Source organism: Chionomys nivalis, chromosome 5, assembly GCF_950005125.1.
Source record: "Chionomys nivalis chromosome 5, mChiNiv1.1, whole genome shotgun sequence".
Lineage (NCBI taxonomy): Eukaryota > Metazoa > Chordata > Mammalia > Rodentia > Cricetidae > Chionomys > Chionomys nivalis.
In genome coordinates this window covers 78,733,643-78,746,690 of record NC_080090.1, presented here as the reverse complement: position 1 = coordinate 78,746,690, position 13,048 = coordinate 78,733,643, and the positions used below count along the sequence as shown (strand labels likewise).

At 35.7% G+C, this 13,048-nt stretch overlaps 1 protein-coding gene across 3 annotated transcripts in view; it reads left to right on the top strand.

The window, feature by feature from the left end:
• Kcnt2 (potassium sodium-activated channel subfamily T member 2) overlaps positions 1 to 13,048 on the top strand; it is a 367,931-nt gene that overhangs the window by 221,711 nt on the left and 133,172 nt on the right. The window lies entirely within an intron of this gene.

Sequence of the window (13,048 nt, the reverse complement as noted above, 5' to 3'; positions counted from 1 at the left end):
CTACTTTCTAGTAATCTTCTACCTAAATATGTCCTACAAGATAGAGCTTTGTTAGGATGACCTAACCCTCCCTAATTCCAAATGAAAACAGATGACTCAAGTATAATGAGATTAATTGGAGAATTTAACACTATATGCTGCTTTGAAAACTCTTTTCAAGTTTTTTAGAGTGGGGACTGGAAATGTTCATTGTTTAAAAAGACATGCAGGAATCAGTTTGGTAACTTGACTTAACAGAATTTCTGTGATGTATTTTTTAAGTCCGGGCTACTTTAAATCAAACTAATTTAAATAAATTACCAGCTTATGATTACAGTTTTTGAAGAGATAGTTTAACTGCACTTGGTTTTGTATAAACTTGGATTAATAAATGGTAATGTGATTGGCTTTATATTTGAACTTCTTGCTCACATGTGTGTAATTTAAAAAAGCATTCTCACCAGTCATTAGAAGATGGTTCCAATGAAGTGACTCTATTTTCACCAAATTCAAATGCTAGAAACCTTACTTTTAGTGGCTCAAGATTTGAATTTATCTAGAGACAATGTATTGACAATATTTTAGTGTAGTAATAAATTCACTTTCTGTGAGTCTCTAATGTGATTCTTAAAAACAATGGTGTCTTATACAAGAAGAAAAATTTAAGGAAGGTGCACACATGAAGGGTTTCAAATGAACATGAAAGTGGACAGAAGAGCCAAAGACATGCACTTAGCATTGGTCTCCCCTCACAGCTCTGCAAGGAGCCAAATTGTCACCACCTTGAGTTCAGTCTCTAGCATCTGGGTCTGTGAGAAAATAGATTTCTGTGGATTATCTGACTTTCTGGGATTTTGTCATAGCTATCCTGGAACTAATCATCAGACATCACACAAACACAAGGTCAGAAAATATCTCAAATAGTTCTTTTACATATGTTTTAAAAAGTCAGGGCTGTGGAGATGATCAGTTGTTAACTGCATGCACTGCTCTTACAAAGGAGCTGGCTTCACCTCCCAGAGACTTTATCGTTGACTAGCAGCTGCAGGAGGCCTGGCTCTCCCCTGTTCTGAGTTCTGCGGTAACTTCCCCACATTGGCCTCACACACACAGACACACAAATTAAAGTAAAAATTTAAAATGTCTTCACTCCTCTCCAATATCACATAAATTACTTTATTTTAGTCTAGATCTTCACTACTTTATGTAATTTCAATTTGAGATTCCCTATATAGTTGGGCATAAAAGTACTCCAAACAGATCTGATACAGTAGGGAATTTGAACATAGTTGTGTGTGTGTGTGTGTGTTATTGTTTTCCATGTAGCTGTCAGTTTTTTCATATGGCTTTTTAATTTTACAGATCTTATATTCTCTCATTGAGGAGCAGAGACATATATATGCAAATAATGTATAGTATTTTCTAGAGTTAACTTTACAACATGAATTTAGGAACCTTTAATTGAAATATTTGTAATCCATTTCTTTCTGATTGAAGAAAATTGTCAAGAAGTTAATAAAAGTACCCATAAGGACTAAAAGTTAAGTAAATGAGGCAACAGTAGTAGAATTCTGGAAGTTCTAAAGCAAGTGATGAGTGGCAACTGGCTCATCCAGAGGAAGTTAACGTTTATGTTTAGAGAGGAAATGCATCACAAGGGGCTGCTATTGTCAAGGGGACCACTAAGGTCTCAGAAAAGAAGGGGCCAGTTATTGCTTAAACTAGAAATGTATGTAGGACTTGTTCAAAGTCAAAGAAAGGAGCAAATTCCCCGTATCTCTCCACCTTTGCCTTGCTGGATACTTTCTGAACCCAGGGGAAAAAAGGTATGATATTTAGGCAATTTTCAAGGCCAGTAAGTAAATGTGGGTGACCTAGGTAATACTACATCTTAGTGGATTGAGCACTAATTGTTTGATGTATTTTGTATGCTTTTTCATATATACATATTTTGGGGAAGTGGTTCATCATAAAGGAAAATGCTATATATGCTGATGTGTGAGTATGTGTGTATGTTCTTGTGTGCACACACGAGCATGAATTCACATGTTCATATGAATATACAAATATAGAAATCCCTGGTGCAATATGTGATCATGTTATAGTGAAACAAGATATAATACTACCCTACTACCATTCTTTTCTTAGAATTTTTCTATTTTAAATACTTTTCTCCTTTATATACTCAGTTCATAGGAGTCAGTGGACATTTTAGAGAGCTGCCAAGAATAATAAAGAAAAAGAGAATGAATGAACACAAAATTTATGCCAATACTAAAAGAGAAATCAGGGAAGCAGAAGAAACTTACTATAAATATGGATGCAGAAATAATTTTTACAATATCTATTCAGAAGATGTTGGTATTCAATAAATGCCTTATGTGGAATGTGAGATCTCAATGCCTATATCAAAAAAAAATAATAAACTACAAAACAAAGCAAATCAACTGACCAAGAAACATTCCAGAAGCCTCTGGAAAACAAATATACAGGAAAATTCAGTTAGTAGCCTAGAAGGTAAACTTAACGCTAGACATATGAAGAAAAGTAGACTACATAATAAGCCTAACTCAAAAACAAGAGTAAGCCATGAGAACATAGCATTTTATTCATCCAGGATTAAATGGATGAAATAATATCTACAACGTACTAAGTAAAAAGAGGGGAACTGAGAACCAACTTCTTCTGTGACACACAGTTCAATTCAATCAAATTTGGGAGATGAAACTGTCCACTCTGTAAGACTTGCTTATTGTAGCATAATGGCTGTGAAATAACCACATTTGCATTGGAGGTAGATGGGTATATAGTGAACAAAATTAGCATGAAGAATACTAATCAAAAAACTGAAGGAGAAACAGAAAAAAATACATTTAAAACTAAATGTGGAGAAACCAAATTCTCCAATGCATTTGTATCGACTGACTTACTTTGATAACGTAAAAGCACTTGCATTTATGCCAGTGTAATGTTAGAAAATGCCAGTAAAGAAAGATTAAATTTAAAGTTTATCTATATATAGTTATATAACATATACCTACATATATGGATATATACATACATACATATAAATGTATTCACACAAAAACAGAAACACACATGTGTGCATGCGCATGCACACACACACACACACTTCTTACAGAAGACGGAAATAAAAAATCCAATTATTTTCAAATTTATGAAAAAAAATCTTTTCCACATAGAATTCTATATCTTATGAATTTTTCTTTTCTTAAAAAGAAAAACCAAGCTGGGCGGTGGTGGCGCACACCTTTAATCCCAGCACTCGGGAGGCAGAGGCAGGCGGATCTCTGTGAGTTCGAGGCCAGCCTGGTCTAGAAGAGCTAGTTCCAGGACAGGAACCAAAAAGCTACGGAGAAACCCTGTCTCGAAAAATCCAAAAAAAAAAAAAAAAAAAAAAGAAAGAAAAAAAAAAAAAAAAGAAAAGCCAAGAAGATAAAAGGGAAGTTACTCAATTTTGAACAGATTAGTTTTCAAACAGAGTACAAATCTTGGGAAGATACTAAAAGTTGTGGTTTCCAAAACCTACGTGAGAGCAAAGAAAAGGAGATCTTGAATACCCAAGGCCAGTCTTGAACCAACAGCTACGAGACAGTTTGCACTTGCAAAGTCACCTCACAGCACATGGAGGGCTGCCCACAGACAACTGTCAGTTGCAGTTCTCTGATGTGAGTGAACATACTGAAAACATATTTCTGCTTGACAAATGGTGCACACAGAATGTGACCTATTCAAATTTAAAAGTTGAAGGTCTGGCTCCCACAATGCCACAGTTGATTTATATTGAGATCCAGGACATTAAAATAGGAAATAAAGTTAAAGGAAAATCATTAAGCTAGTTTCTCATCTGGTTGTGATTTTTGATATTAAGGGCAGCTACTATAGGGCAGCCTAGTAAGGAGCCAGTCAAGGTTTGTGGTCCGACAGTGAAATCCATGCATTTGGCATCTTGTTATGGACTGTGTCCCCCTGAACAGGAAAAATTTAAAGTCCTCTTATATATGAGCCACCCATGTCTGGAGTACATTTCTCTAACTGCCTAAATAGAGAAGATAAACCTTGCATTCATGATTTGAAGAAACAAATGAATAAAGTAAAGTAAGGCCTCAAGAAGAAATGAGCTATTGCAGATTGAAACGGAACTGTGATGCCCTTCCTGTCTTACAAAGAGCAGTTGCCAGCAGAATGAACACTCAATGGTAATCACATCTCAATTTATTGTGAACTCTAATTCAAAGATGTGGAGCAAGGGAGGTGACCATGAGATCAGGTAAGGGAACACAAAGGAATACTTTTTCTGTCATGAGAAGCCAATAGATAACATTAAAAAAAAAATCAAGAAATAGGAACTAATACTATCAAATTTAAAAAATAAGGAAACAAGAAAATCATCAGTTTTAGAGCTTTAAAGTAAATGTTTTATACACACACACAATAGAATGGTGTGGTACCTTGAAAGGAACTGGACTGACCCCGGAGTGGCACTATTAGGAGGTGTGGCTTTGCTGGAGTAGATATGCCCTTGTTAAATGGAGGAAGTGTGTCGCTTTGGGCATGGATTTTGAGGTATCATGTATGTTCAAGCTACACACAGTGTCTCAGACTACTTCCTGTTGCTAGGACAAGATGGAGAACTCTCAGCTACCTCTCCAGTGCTGTGTGCCTGCATGACACAATGTCTTACCACAATGATAATGGACTAAACCTCTGAACTTTAAACCACCACCGCAATTAAGTATTTTCCTTCATAAGACTTTTGATGTCAAGGTGTTTCTTCACAGCAATAAAAATGCCAAGACAAAAGCTGCTCATTTATTTTATGGACATTATAGAAATAGTATCTATTCAAGTGCATATGTGTATTCCTTTAGTGTTTTTTATTAAGTAGAATACATAAGGTGAGTTTCCTTTGGCAAAATTGATCGTATGATGGGCACTTGAGTGCAGGAGATAAAGGAGTTCCTTTCATTCCAACTTTATATAATCCTTAAAAGACCAGTAAGACAGTAGATAAATCGGCAGTGGAGCAATATGCACACTTTTATGTTGTCATGTATTTTTTATATTTTATTATTTTTAATTGAGCTATACATTTTCACTCCCATTCTTTCCTCCTCTCTCCCCTTCCACCCCTAAATCTATCCTCCATGCTCCTTATTTACTCAGGAGATCTTTTATTTTTCTCCTTCCTAGGATGATCCATATATTTCTCTCTTAGGGTCTTTTTGTTGTCTAAGTTCTCTGAGGTTGTGGACCACAGGTTGGTTTGTTGTTGTTGTTGTTGTTTCATTCAAAAAGCTACTTTTGTGTGAATACATATTATATTTGTCTTTCTGGGTCTGGGTAACCTCACTCAATATGTTTTTTCTTGCATGCAAATTTCAAGATGCCATCATTTTTCACTGCTGAGTAGTACTCCATTGTGTAAAAGTACCACATTTTCTTTTTCCTTTCAAAATTGAGGGACTTCTAGGTCATTTCCAGGTTCTGGATATTATGAATAATGCTTCTATGAGCATGGTTGAGGAAATTTCTTTATGGTATGATTGCACATCCTTTGGGTATATGCCTAAGACTAGTATTGCTGGGTCTTGAGGTAGATTCGTTCCTAATTTTCTGAGAAATCACCATACTGATGTCCAAAGTGGCTGTACAAGTTTGCACTCCCACCAGCAATGGGGAAGTGTTCCTCTTACTCCACATTCCTTCCAACATAAGTTGTCATTATTGTTTTTGATCTTGGCCATTCTGACACATACAAAATGGTATAACAGAGTTGTTGTGATTTGCATTTCCCTGATGGTTAAGGATATTGAGCATTTCCCTAAGTGTCTTTTGGCCATTGAAGATTTATGGTCACACATTTTAAGATTGTACTGTCAGCTTCAAACTTGATGCATTATTTTGTTTTATTCACAGCCACCATTCAAAGTTGTAAGGGAAGTCAAGCAAGGCCTGGTAAAATAAGTAACATACCACATGAGATTTATGGTTTAATTTCACGAAAAGACAGAGTAGTAAGGACCTGGTAGATTTGGTGTGGTAAGTTAATCCTTTGGAAGTCAATAGGTACTTCTTGTATTATAGCTTGGGGCACCAGAAACAAGGTATATGAAGGGAATATAATTAGGGTCCTGGGTTACTTTGATAAGGTAAATGCACTTGCATTTGTATTCATCTCTTTTTAAAACTATTTTTCTGTCCCAGGAAAGCAGGGGAAGGCTAATGCTAAACCAGAAGAAGCTTATTATAAACAAATAATCCTATAAATTTATACTTTTTAATATAACTATATTATATATACATATATTTATAGGTATATCTAACTATATCTAACCCTATTGCCTGGCAATAAATATTGTCTGAAGTTATGATCTGAACATCTGGCATAGTCACTGATGCGAATCCTGCACTATGTTCAGTAGAGAGGACCATCAACTATTCCCTCAGCTTTCAGTCCTCCTTTGGCATTTGGGGAAAATGTAACCGGGACAGTAGAAAGCACTGCTCATTAATTCTTCAACAGTTAATAAACACATCTTTTATGTTTTATGAAAGAACTATACCCAACTCAATTATTTTTGTAGGACTAGATGATAAATACATGGGGATTTGGTCTACAAGACTTATTTCAGTTGTCTAAGTAAACTGTTTCCTCTGGGTGGTATGTACACACAGAGCATAAAGCACGCTTTCATCAGGATTTCCTAATTTTGCTGTGATATATTAACTTCATTGGTGAGGATATTCTATTTTATTTAGAGAATAATCAACTTTCTTCACCCTTTAACCGATCTTGTTGGAATCACTATATTTTCCCTGTTCAACGAGCTCAGTCAGTTTCTTTGAAATACTCAGCAACTTGGGAGCAATGGTGTCTTCTGACCTAAGTTTATGTTTCTACTTGACTAAGGATGATAAGGCGTCTATAATTTGAATCAAATTTACTATCCATACATACATGAAACACATCAGAAATTTTGTGGAAGTTCTCTCTGTATCCTCTATATATTCATTAGTCTTTCCTAGGCCATGTCTTTGCATACTTTGACTTAGGTTGAAAAATTGCAAAAAAAAAAAAAAAAAAAAAAAAAAAAACTACTAAAATGAAAATGTAGAGTATTATTTAATTGACTTTAAGGAGTGAAAGGAAGTTTTACTTTGTTTCCAGTAGTGAATATACCATTTGGGTTACTCTTATACAGTGGACACAGTTACTGAACAGCTAGCATTGAATGGAATATTTCTCTTCCCTTAGGCTTAGGATCAATTCCAAGGATATAAATATGAAGTCAAACAGCGAAATCTTTGGATTTCTGAGGAAGACAAAACATAAAGTGGATTTTGAAAGGTTTCATATATTTTTGTTGTTTGGATTTATTTATTAAAAATAGATTTTTCTCGCATACAGTTTATCCCAACAGGTTTCTCCTCCCTACACTTTTCCGAACACCTTCCCCACACTTCTGTATCTGTATAAGTTTTCCCACCTTCTCCCATTCAAAAAGAGCTGTCTTCCGAGAGAAAACAACCAAACATGACAAAACAGAATAAATAAGACAGGGCAGAAGTCATCACACTGAAGCTGGAACAGAAACCATCATGAGGAAAGGAGTCCAAGAACAGGCAAAAGTCAAATTCTCCAGCTCCCACAGTTAGGAGTTCTGCAAAACTAGGCTAACAGCCATAACATCTATGCAGAGGATCTAGTGCAGGCCTATGAAGGTCCTGTGCCTACTATTTCAGTCTTTGTAAGCTCATATGTGCCCTGCTTAGTTGATTCAGTGGGTCATGTTCTCCTAGTGTCCTTCATCTCCTCTGACTCTTACAATCTCTCTTCCCCTTCTTCCATATAATTTCCTGAGCTCCAAGGGAAGGAACTGGATGGAGACCTTCAGTTTAGACTCTCTGCAAAATTTCTAGATGTGTGTCATTTTACCTGCTCCTATCTGATGCCAGAGAAAGCCTTTCAGATGGTGACTGGAGAAAGAATGATCAATGAGTATCGCAGAAAAATATTACCAATATGTCATTGATTTTTTTCTAGTTATGTTTGATTGTTCCATAATTCTCTGTATAGCCAGTCTTTTGTTTCTGGTTACCCAAGCAGTGTTAGGCATAGACTGCCTCTTTATAGAGTAGGTCTGAAATTAAATCAGACATTGGTTAACCGCTTATTTAAGCTCTTCAATTCACTTATTGCTCCAGCTAAAACTTCAAGCCCTGTATTGAATAGACATTGAGAGAGTGGAGAGCCTTTTCTTGTTCCTGATTTTAGTGGAATTATTTTGAATTTCTCTCCATTTAATTTGATGTTGGCTATAGACTTGCTGTAAATTGTCCTTATTATGCTGTTATATGTCCACTCCCTCCAGACTCCTGAGATTAAAGGCTTGGGCCACCATACCTGGCCATTATATGAGATTCATCATGAAGATTTATTGGTTTTTATAAAAACTGTTTTGCATGAAATCAGATGATAATATTTTTCTTTTAGATGTTTATATGGTGTATTGTATTTACTGATTATTGTATATTGAACCATCCCTGCATCCATGGAATGAAGCATACTTGATCATGGTGAATGAGATTTTGATGTGTTCTTGGACTCAGTTTGCAAGTATTTTATTGTTACAACTATGTTCAAAAGGAAATTGATCTGTAATTCTCTTTCTTTGTTGAATGTTTTTGTGGTTTAGGCATCAGGGTAAGGGTGACCTCTTAAAATGCATTGATTATATTTCTTCTTCTGTTTTGTGGAATAATTTGGGAGTACTGGCATTAAGTTCTTTGAAAGTCTGGTAGAGTTGTGTTCTAAAATTCTGTCCCTGGGCTTTTTTCTTCCTTTTTCTTTTGCTTGATAAGTTTTAATGATTGTTTCTATTTCACTAAAGGTTATAGGTTTATTTAAATTCTTTATCTGATCTTGATTTAACTGTGGTAAATGGTATTTTGAGGAAATTATTCATTTGTTTAATTTTTTAATTTATTGGAGTATTATTTTCTTTATTTATATTATTTTATAAATAATACAATTCAAAATCTCCACTTCCTCCCTTTCTCCCACTTTCCTCCTGCTCCCTCACTCACCCTCCCCACCTCACCCTCCATTCCTAAGAGAGGGGAGGGTACCCTCCCAGGGTACCCTGCCCTGTGGGAAGTCCAAGGCCTTCCCCCCTCTATCCAGGCTTAGGAAGGTATGCATCCAGATAGAATAGAATCCCAAAAAGCAGTACATGCAGTAGAGACAAATGCCAGAGCCCTTATCATTGGCTTCTCAGTCAGCCCCAATTGTCAGCCACCTTCAGAGGGTCCAGTTTGATCCCATGCTCACTCAGTCCCAGTTCAGATGGATTTGGTGAGCTTCCATTAGTTCAGGCACACTGTCTCAGTGGGTGGATCAACCCTCGTGGTCCTGACTTCCTTTTTCATATTCTCTCTCCTTATGCTCTTCAACTGGACCTTGGGAGCTAAGTCCAGTGCTCCAATGTGGATCTCTGTTTCTGTCTCTATCCATCGCCAGATGAAGGTTCTATGGTGACATTCATCAGTCTGATTATGGGAGAAAGCCAGTTCAGGCACCCTCTTCTCCACTGCCCAGTGTCCTAGCTGGGGACATCCCCGTGGACACTTGGGAACCCCTAATGAGTCAAGCCTCTTGCCAACTTCAAAATGGCTCCCTTAATTAAGATATCTTCTTCCGTGGTCCCTTAACCATACTTCCTCTATCTCAACCATCCCACTCTCCCAAGATCTTCCCAACCCTTCCCTTCTCCCTTCTCTCCTCCCCCCACCACAACTCCATGCTCCCAACATTTGCCTGGAGATCTTGTCTGCTTCTAATTTCCAGGAGAATCTATATATGTTTTTCTTTAGGTTCGCCTTTTTACTTAGCTTCCCTAGGATCGTGAACTATAGGCATAATGTCCTTTTTTTATGGCGAGAATCCACTAATGAGTGGATTCTATTTCTTCACGATTTACAGGTCTATTTAAATTGTTCACCTGGTCTTGATTTAATTTTGGTATATGGTATTTATCTAAAAAAAATGTCCATTTCTTTACATTTTCCAATGTTGTGGCATGTAGTCTTTTGTAGTAAGACCTAATGATTCTCTGAATTTCCTCAGTGTCTGTTGTTATGTCCCCCTTTTCATTTCTGATCTTGTTAATCTGAGTGTTCTCTCTCCACCTTTTGATTAGTTTGGATAGGGGTTAGTCATTCTTCTTTATTTTCTCAAAGAACCAGCTCTTTGTTTCATTGATTCTTTGGATTGTTTTCTGTGCTTCTATTTTGCTGATTTCAGCCCTCATTTTGATTATTTCCAGTCTTCTACTCCTCTTGGGTTAGTCTGCTTCTTTTCTTTCTAGAGCTTTCAGGTGTGCTGTTAAATTTCTAATGTGAGCTTTCTCTGTTTTCTTTTTGTGGGCACATAGTGCTATGAACTTTCCTCTTAGCCCTGCTTTCATAGTGTCCCATAGGCCCGGGTATGTTGTGTCTTCATTTTCATTGAATTCAAGAAATTTATTTCTTTATTTTTTCCTTGACCCAGGAGTAGTTCAGTAGTTGACTGTTTAGTTTCCATGAGTTTGCAGGCTTTCTGGGGGGGTGGAATTGTTGTTAAATTCTAACGTTCCTCCATGGTGATCCAATAAGACACAGGTAGTTACTCCATTTTTTTTTTTTTTTGTATCTATGAGTGTTTCCTTTGTTACCGAGTATGTGATCAATTTTTGAGAAGCTTCCATGAGATGTTGAGAAGAAGATATATTCTTTCCTGTTTGGGTGGAATGTTCTATAGATGTCTGTTAAGTCTATTTGATTCATTACATCTGTTAGTTCTCTTATTTCTCTGTTAAGTTTCTGTGAGGATCCCTATCTCAAACTGTAAGGTAGAGGATGGTAGAAAAAGACGCTTGCGTTCCTACTCTGGTCTCCACATATTAACTCACATGCTCATAAGCATACAGAACACACACATATACATACAAACAAACAAACACATGTTGTAGGAGGCTGCTTGTTCATTTCCTGGCTTCACAGACTCCCAAAATAATCACACAGAAACTATATTATTTAAATCACAGCTTGGCCCATTAGTTCTAGTTTCTTATTTGCTTACTCTTACATTTTAATTTAACCCATCTCCATTTATTTATATTTTACCATGAGGCTCCTGGACTTCTGGCAAAGTTTCAACATGTCTGTCTCTGGTGGCCACTCCAAGGCTTCTGTCTGACTATGCCTCCTTTCTCCCAGCATTCAGTTTAGTTTCCCTACCTACCTCTATTCTGCTCTGCACAGGCCTAAGCAGTTTCTTTATTAACCAGTGGTATTCACAGCATACAGAAGGGAATCCCTCATCAAACACATACAGAAATAAACACATAGATAAATCATTTTTATATTCTTTTTAAGGAAGAGGCAATTATATTTTCTTTAATATGATACCTATTAAAGATTGCAGATATAACTTTTTGCAAATGTTGTTTGCATGCTTACTGGGATGAAATTGGAGCTGACATTTTATTATTGGGATGTACATGTTGGAACAACTGTTCCAAGTTCATTTAGTAAAATAACTTGAAAAAAAGAGTCAAGCCTATTTGACAGTTATTGAGTAGTTCTCATATGCCAAGGCATTTTTTACATTATGGCATTTCATGCAATTGTTTTAGAGGTGAGAGAACTGGAGCTCAGCATAATAGCTTATTGTTCACATGGGATGTCAGTCAAATTTATAAATTAAAGTGATTATACTGTTTAAAATCATAATTAGTTCAACATCTATTCACTGTTCCCCAACAATTGCTTGTGGTCTACTGTTTCCTGTCCTTAGTCTGTTCCCTAGACAAACTTTGACTCTTTTCCCATTTAATATATATATATATATATATATATATATACACACAATTGTCTCTTTGTTAAAACATATAATCTGTTTTTAACAAAGAGACAATTGTAACTCTCACATCCAGTTTTAACTCCCATTGTCATTCTTTGATCATTTACAGAAAAAAATTCCTAGCTATAAGTAAATACTATTTTTTGTTATCGTGCCTATCCATCTAAAATTAACCCTAGTGATGGAATTCTGTGGCTGTAAACAAATCGTTATGGAAACCCACAGGCCACCTGGATGTTATTTCTATTTTTATTCTCATTGTGCTTTTTAACCACTTATTTAGATTCTCAAAATCAGATGTTTTCCTGCCATTTCCATTACTGTTTTTACATTTGGAGGCTGACAGGTGACTGTAATTTATATACCTGCTATTTAGCACTTATTATCATGTCATTCATTAATTTGTTATTTGTGTCTCAAGAGACTACATTGAAGTATACATTTAAGTACCTCTTATTAACTACTTATTTTATCACTTCCACTTTCAATTATTCAATGAATATTTACTGTGTTTTCTATTCCGAACAATAATATACCATTTGGACCCAAAATTTTTAACTTAAGAAAAATAGGTTTATCTAGTAGCGCAAGTGATAATATTGAAAACATTTTAAAATCTTTTAATGGTTCTCCATGACTATTAGAAAAGAGGACTCATCGGATGTCACATGAGACATATAGTTCTAAACACACACACATGTGATAATGAATACAGAAAGTACTTTAAAGCGTAATGATTAAGAGGGACAGTAGGCCACTGAAGAATTGAATATAGCTAGGAAGTTTTCTTTGAATGACACTAAATATAGTGTTATATTTAGAGGTTATAAATGTAGTAAAATCAACAAAGAAAATTTACGAAGAGAAACAGACAGTTATTCAAAACGGATTAAGCATATACAAACCAAGAAGAAGAGGAGTTTCTAAATGAAGAGGATATTTGAGAAGGTTAGACTGAGTGGTGATCATAGATTCAAGAAGGTTGATGTCATTAGTGATGACGTCAGAATATATTTTTTAAAATACTTAAATTTTACAATTGTACCTCTATCTTAATTTAGACTAAAGGAAAGCAGACTTCACTTGAATTTATTTGTAAATTTGAAATTCAATTATTAAGTGTCTAATGAGATACAACAGTGA